This window comes from Hirsutella rhossiliensis (genome assembly GCF_020360975.1).
Source record: "Hirsutella rhossiliensis strain HR02 chromosome Unknown scaffold00020, whole genome shotgun sequence".
In the NCBI taxonomy this organism is placed as follows: domain Eukaryota; kingdom Fungi; phylum Ascomycota; class Sordariomycetes; order Hypocreales; family Ophiocordycipitaceae; genus Hirsutella; species Hirsutella rhossiliensis.
This window is the reverse complement of record NW_025408686.1, coordinates 704,637-712,008: the sequence shown is the minus strand read 5'-3', so window position 1 is coordinate 712,008 and position 7,372 is coordinate 704,637.

Genomic DNA, 7,372 nt, shown 5'->3' with positions numbered 1-7,372 from the left:
GTAGGTCTTTATCTATAAGACTAATAAATACGGCTTCCTTTAAAAGTATAAAGCTTAGCTAGTTATTTATAGGAACTAGTAAGAAAAAGGGGATCTTCCTACTAAGGTAACTACCTTAGTAGGGATGTCTTTTTAGACCCTTATAGCTATAGTAGTAGAATTCGACCTCGAACTCGATTAAATAGATATAGTTAACGCTTTTATTAACTACTTAGTTAAGGAAGAAGAAGTTATTTATATACGACTTCCTCTTAGTTTCTAATAGCTAGGAAAGGCTCTATAGCTTAAGAAAGCTTTATACGGACTATGAAGATTACCCCTTCTTTAGTAATAGTATTTAATAGGTTCCCTTAAAGCCCTAGGCTTTAAGAAAGTCCCTTAGGAACTATATATAATATAAAAGGGTAAAATTATAGTCTTCTTCTACGTCGATAATATTATCTAAGCCTACCTAAAAGAGGAAGAAGCTACTACTAAGGAGGCTATATAAGGCCTATAATAAAGGTATAAGATAACTAGGCTAAGGGAGCTAAAGTAGTTCCTAAGGATATAAATCCTTTAAAATAGGTCCTAACGGACTATCTAGCTTACCTAGGACGCTTATATCAATAAGGTCGCTTAAAAATTCCTCCTTAATTCCCTTAATAAGAAGCTTCCCTTTATACTTATATTAAACAAAGGGCTTTTACTTAATCTATCTTTTTAAGCTAGGGAGTAAGAGAAATCCTAATATTAATAAAAGGTAGGTTCCTTACCTTTTTTAGCTATTTCTATTAGACCGGATATCTCTTTTACGGTCTCCTAGCTAGCTAGGTATAACTAGAATCCTAGCCCTAGGCACTAAGAAGTAGTAGACCGAGCTATCCTTTATCTCTATTTAACGAGATTATATAGTCTACGCTTAGGAGGGTAGGGAAGGAAATAAGCTACCTAAATCTTCCTTTATTTAAGCGATTCGTCCTTTATAGATAATTCCTTAGATAGAAAGAGCTTATAGGGGTATATTATATCCCTTTTTAAAGGAACTATTATTTAGAGAGCTTTAAAGTAAGCCATTATTATAACCTCGAGTATAGAGGTAAAGCTACTAGCTCTTTTAAAAGCATTAAAAGAAGCGATTTTCCTTAGCTAGCTATTAATATCTCTATAACTATAAATTCCGACCCTATTAACTATAGAATATAATAATATATAGACTATATAAATTCTTATAGAGGAAAATAGTAAGCTATCGACCTAGCTATAGTATATTAATATCTATTAGTATTAGTTACGCTAAGAAGTTTAAAGGGGACTTATTTCCGTTTATTAGGTTCTAATAGTATCGATAAAAGCTAACGGTCTTATAAAGCCCCTACTAAAGTAAACGCTAGCTATCTTTTTATAGTAAATTAGGCTAGAAGACGTTTAAGAAAAGCTATCTTTAGAAGCCCGCCTTAAGAGTCTATAAGAAGAGCTAATAGCACGTATAAGAAGGTAACGTCTATAGCTAAAGAAAAAGACGAGGTGTTTCCTTTTAGAGGGACCCCTATTTAATTAGGTTTTTCCCTTCTAAGAAGGCCCCCTTTCTTATAGGACTTTCCCCTCTTTAGGCCCCTATTTCTTAAGTAGGTCTAAAAGAGCCTAGGGACCTAAAAGGGCCCTTGCTTTCCTCGAGTAAAGGGAGAAGTATAAAGCTAAGAACCTCCTTTATATACTTACTAGCCTAAAGCCGTATTAGCTATGCCTTTAAGGGGCAGGCTATAGCTAAGGGGGTATATCGCGAAGCGTGTCTTAATTTCGTAGTTCTTAGAGATATCCCTTAGTAGGAGGGACTAAGGAAGCTAAAAACACTTAGTATAGAAGTAGGAAGAAGGAGCTAAAAAGAGGTATAGAAAGGAGGGTAGGGGTATAAGGGGAAGTAGAAGTAGCAATAGTTTCCTATAAAGGTAGTAAGAGATAAGACGGATATACCGGTAACGGCTAGAAAAGAGGGGAAAAACTAATAAAAAGCTTAGTAGTTAAAAAGATATTAGTAACTTCTTTAAGTAGGATCTTCTTTATTAATTAAGATACTAGATAGGTATAAAAAAGGGCGTTAGATAAAGGAAAGAAGGATAATAAAGGTAATATAATAATTACTCCCCTACCTTTATTACTACTCCTATAAGAATTAAATCTCTCTGCCTTACCTATCTAACCCCTTACCTTTAATTTTACCTTCGTATATTTTTATATATTTCTTATATCTCTCTACGCGAGACTAATAGGCCGAATACTTATTAGAATTCGACTATAAAATAATCTATAAAAAAGGAATAGAAAATAGTTAAGCTAGTACCCTTAGTTAATAAAGTAACTATAATATAAGAGCACCTATAATAAAAGGATAGCTCTTAGAAATAAATAAAAATAAAAACTACTAGTAATAATAGCTAAATATAATATTTAAAGTATAACCTAACGACTTAATATATTAAAAGATCTTAAAATAAATAAAAGAATATAAAGTATTAAACGGATATAATATAAAATCTTTAGAAGTTTTAATATATAAAAATAAAATCTAGATACTATTAGAATTATAAGATAAAGTTATATAAGATATATACGAATATTTAATATATAGATACTAAGGAATCTAAAGAATAATAAAATAGATTAAACGATAATATAACTTCTTATAGTTTAAAGAAGTAGTATAATAAGTTATTAAAGAATATAAACTTTATATATAAAGTAAAGCTAAACGATATAAACTATATAGAGAATTATAACCGCTACTAGTACTAAAGAAACTAAAGGATTTAATAGCTTTTAATTATATTATAAAACTACTACTATTAAAAGAACTTATAACTAATATTAAGTATAATAGTATATTTATTATTACTAATAAACTAATAAAGTATAAGTACTTCTTACTATATAAAGAAGTAGGTAATATAAAAGAGCTAGTATAAATATTCCTATAAACTATTCTTAGTAATTATAGACTATTAAACGAGATTATCTTTAATAAAAAAAGTACGCTTATAGCTAAGTTTTAGTAAGCTCTTATAGTATAATTAAGGACGAAATATAAGCTTAGTATAGCTTATTACCTATAAATAAATAGATAAATAAAATAACTTAACTAAACGCTTAAATAATATTTATAATACTATATTAGCTATAAATAAAACGATTAAGTTAAATAGCTACTAATAGCGTAACTAGCTTATAATAGCTTAGTTATAAAAATAACTAAGCTCTTACTAGTATACGCTAATTATAGATATAACCTAGAAGTATTTAAGGTTACTTAATAAGGACTATAAGTAGAATAAGCGATACTATAAGTAGATTAGCTATAGAAATTATATAAAGAAATATAATAAAAACTTTAATTTATTAGTAAATAAATATCTACTTACTATAATTAAAAAGATTATAAGAACTAATCTTTTAAGAGGGAGATATAGTCTACCTTATATAATAAAATATTAAAATAAAATAACTAAGTAATAAGTTAGATTTTAAGAAACTTAGACCGTTTAAAGTTAAGAAAACTATTTTAAAAGTTAACTATAAACTTTCGCTACTAATAATAATATAGATATACCTAGTATTTTATATCTTATTATTAGAACTAGCGCTATAAAACGCTAAATTATAGGAAAAAATTAAAGTCGATAATAATTAAGAATATAAAGTAAAATAAATACTAAATATAAGAAAATAAGATTAATAATAAGAATACCTTATTAAGTAAAAGGGATATAAACTAAAAGAAAATACCTAGGAACTACTTAAGTACTTAACCTACTATAGTTCTCTACTTTAATAGTTTTACTAGTAAAATCTACCTTAGGTATTATAAAATCGCTTAATAAACTAATAGTATTTTATTTAATTATATTAAATCTACTTATAAACTAAATATTAACTACCGCTTTAGATTCTTAGCGCTTAGCCTCTTTAAGGTTATCTAAGGAACGAAGGCCTTAATAGACTATCTCGGTACCCCTTATCTTTAGCTAGTACTTTTAACGGCGAAGCCGCGCTAAATAAGCTAAGGCTTTATTAAGGTTAGCTTAAGCTTTTAATATTCGCTCCTTAGTAATTTCTTCTTTTTTATCTAGTCGATCGGACTCTAGATTTATTTAGGATACTAGGAAATATATTAACTATAAATAATAAGTAGGATAACGAAGTTACCTATAAGAGCTAATCGCTACGCCCGATGTATTATAAGAACGACCCCGCTATATATATTTAGTATAATTAAAAGATTTCTTTAGTATTTTATAGTAGAAGCCGCGTAACGTATAGAAAGAATATAGTATAACGTCGAAACTAAAACGATTAATAGACTTAGCTAAATAAATACGCTTAAGGGTCTTATAAGAACGATCCTTCGATACGCGACTAGATATACTATTAGTAGTATATCCTAAGGGATAGAAAGGACGAAATAGGGAATATATATATACGCGATAAGGGTATATTTATATACGGCGGCTAAGGTAGTAGTAGGTTTTATAGATAAGACTAAAAGGAGGGGAGATATTATATTACGACGATAGTTAGCGGGCTATAAAAGAGCCGGTTACGTTTATATAATAAGGCGGCTCGGAATAATAGTTAGGATAAGAAGTTACTTAGGCTTAGCTTACCTAGAGTATATATAAGCTAAGTAAGCCTTATATAGATAGATTACTACTTAGGAGTATAGCTTATAAGTAAGCTATAGTAAGCTATAAAAGGGATTATAGCTAGGACCGTAATCTAAGAATAGTCTCTATAGGTATATATAGCTACCTACTTTTACTCCTTTAGATAGATAGCTCTCTAGCTTTTAATATAGATCTATATTACGATTCTATCTCTAATTTTAATTACCTAGTTATAGTCTATAGTCTATAACCTCTAACTTATTACTAATATAATATATATATTATTGCTTAGACCACGCCCTATTATATCTACTAATATAAACCCCTCGATAGGTTTATCCCTTAAGTATAATACTAGTCGTTATATACGCGCGATATATACCTAAAACTACCTCTTTTCCTAACTAAATATATATAGTATAGCGAAAGTAATATATATTAAAGATATAGCTAAGACGTCTATATAAGAGGGGAGATAGTTATAAAAGCGCTACTAAGAGGTACGGGCTAATAAAGCACTTAGGTATATAGTACTAATATATTAGTAGGGTATTAGTAAGGAATCGTACCTACCCCGCTCGCTTATTATAGACTACTCGCTACTCTAATAAAAGAGGAGAAATCCCTCTTCTCGTAAGCTTTAGTCTTATAACGAGGAGAATATAATATATATAGCGTAGTACCTTTAGCTATCTCTACTACCTAACTAATCGTACTATAATATATATTCCCTTATAAATAAAGCTACTAAAGGCAGCTCTCTTTTACCCCTTTACTTACTTTAAGGGCTAGTTAAGCTAGAAGTAGCTAGCCTAAGGCGGGGCTAGGCTAAGCCTAAAGCAGCTAGTCTTTAATATAGGCTAGGTATTATCTTCTATCTTAATATCCTTTAAGTCCTAGTCTTAGGTCCTAGGCCTTTCTTTTAAGGTCCTTAGAAGGCTAACGCCTTCTAAAGCTTCTTCTAAGTAAGCCCTAGCCTCTAAGGTGCTTATTTCGACCCTTAGGTTAAGGGGTTAAAGTTAAGGGGGCCCTCCTTAGGTCTATGCCGGGGTCCTAAGTCGGGTCCGGGCTAGGTCCCGTTGGCGGGGGGGCACTTACCCTTAGTCAGCGAGGGCGGGGAAGAGTTTTCCACCCGTATAGGGGAGAACCTCGCCTAATTCGCAATCTTTGGTAGCATATTGCGCACCCGCTAGTACCTGCACGAGGCTGCACTTAGGGGGGCGTAATACGCTATTCGCGACGGTTCTAGGCGTATGCTTTTTTCGTGTTTTAGGCTTGGTTTCGAAAAGTTGGCCGAGAAGACGTAATGATGTCGCTAGTTGCTTAACACTAAGTGGTTCTAGGCTGGCAAGGTATGCGGCACCGAGCAGACCATCCAGGTCCCGCTGTATGAGGCATAGCGTGTACAGACTTGAATCCGTGGCCGGAATGCACACGAGTGGAAGGCCCCCTTTCCGCTCCCTGTGCCCGATTTTTAGTCTCCCTGTGCACCTTACCGTATTAGGTAGAAGCATCGCGAATCGGCCAAGACATGCATTTGTGTGTGCAACACACCAATTAGAAGGTAGTCACGGATTGTAGAGTCTTGCGTTGAACATTATGAACTTGAAGCTATTCGCACATTTCCTCCATATCTTCTAGCCGCATTACAAGCTCATACGGCTGCCGCATTGCGTGGCCTCTTTTCCGCCGTGGCGAGCGTTCCCCCTTTCCTCTAACTGTAGCGTTACTTATCTGCGAAGCCGGGAGCGGCATGAATCCTCCTTCCACTGATGTAAGGGTGCTAGAAAGAGGGGTCGAGGACCCAAGGGTAAAGAGACGAGGGCGCTCGCGATGCCCCCGTTGAGAACCTCCTTGACGCGGCGGCCGCGGCGGCTCGTGATATTCGAAGGCGGAGGGTAGCCGCCGCATAAGTTGGGTGGCAGACTCTGAGCGCCGGAAAGTCTGCGGCTGCTGGTATGAGGTCGGTTGTGTAGGCGTTTGACGGATCACGATGTCGGCTTGTGGTGTTGACACCGACCACGAAGCTATAGCCGGCCCAATGCCAAGATAGTTGCCAATAGCCTCAAGCCGCGAAAGCACTGTCTGCAAGACTGGCTGCCGCTGTTGCTGTTGCCCGCGAGGCTGTGACTGTTGCGAAGCTGGTGGGGTAGCTGCTGCTGCCGCTGCTGACGAGGCCACAGGTGCAGTTACAGCGGCTGTTGCAACGGCTGCAGTCGTGGCCACAGGTGCAAAGGCTATGGCTCTGGCTGGTCTGCGGCGCCGGGCAATGACTCGAGGATCGCGAATTCGTCTGTATGGGTCTGTGACGGCAAGATCCTGCCGTAGAAGCCAGTGGCTGTCCCACAAGTTCAAGGGCAAGGGTCTTGTAGCTATAACTTTGCGGCTAGTCCCCTCCCCTTGGACCTGGAGGTACGAGGCGATAATATGCTTGCAGGGCAGCCCGTATTGGGCAGTGAAGCTATTCCCACATTCCCCAAGTGGCCGCTCTTGTGGTTTGAGGAGGCCGGCCGAGGCGGCTAGTGCCTGTTTCTGTACAAGCTCGAGAGACCGATATGACGCCTTCTCGACGGCATCCTCATATAATGGTAGCCGGAACGGGTCGCGAGTCCGTCGTGATTCGCGCTCAACGGTCCGATCATGGTGTTCTCGTGAGGTTGAGGCTTGTAGTTGCAAGGCATGATATAATTCAAGCAGGTTCGACTGGCCGTTGCGAAGGAAGGTGCGAGAGCTTG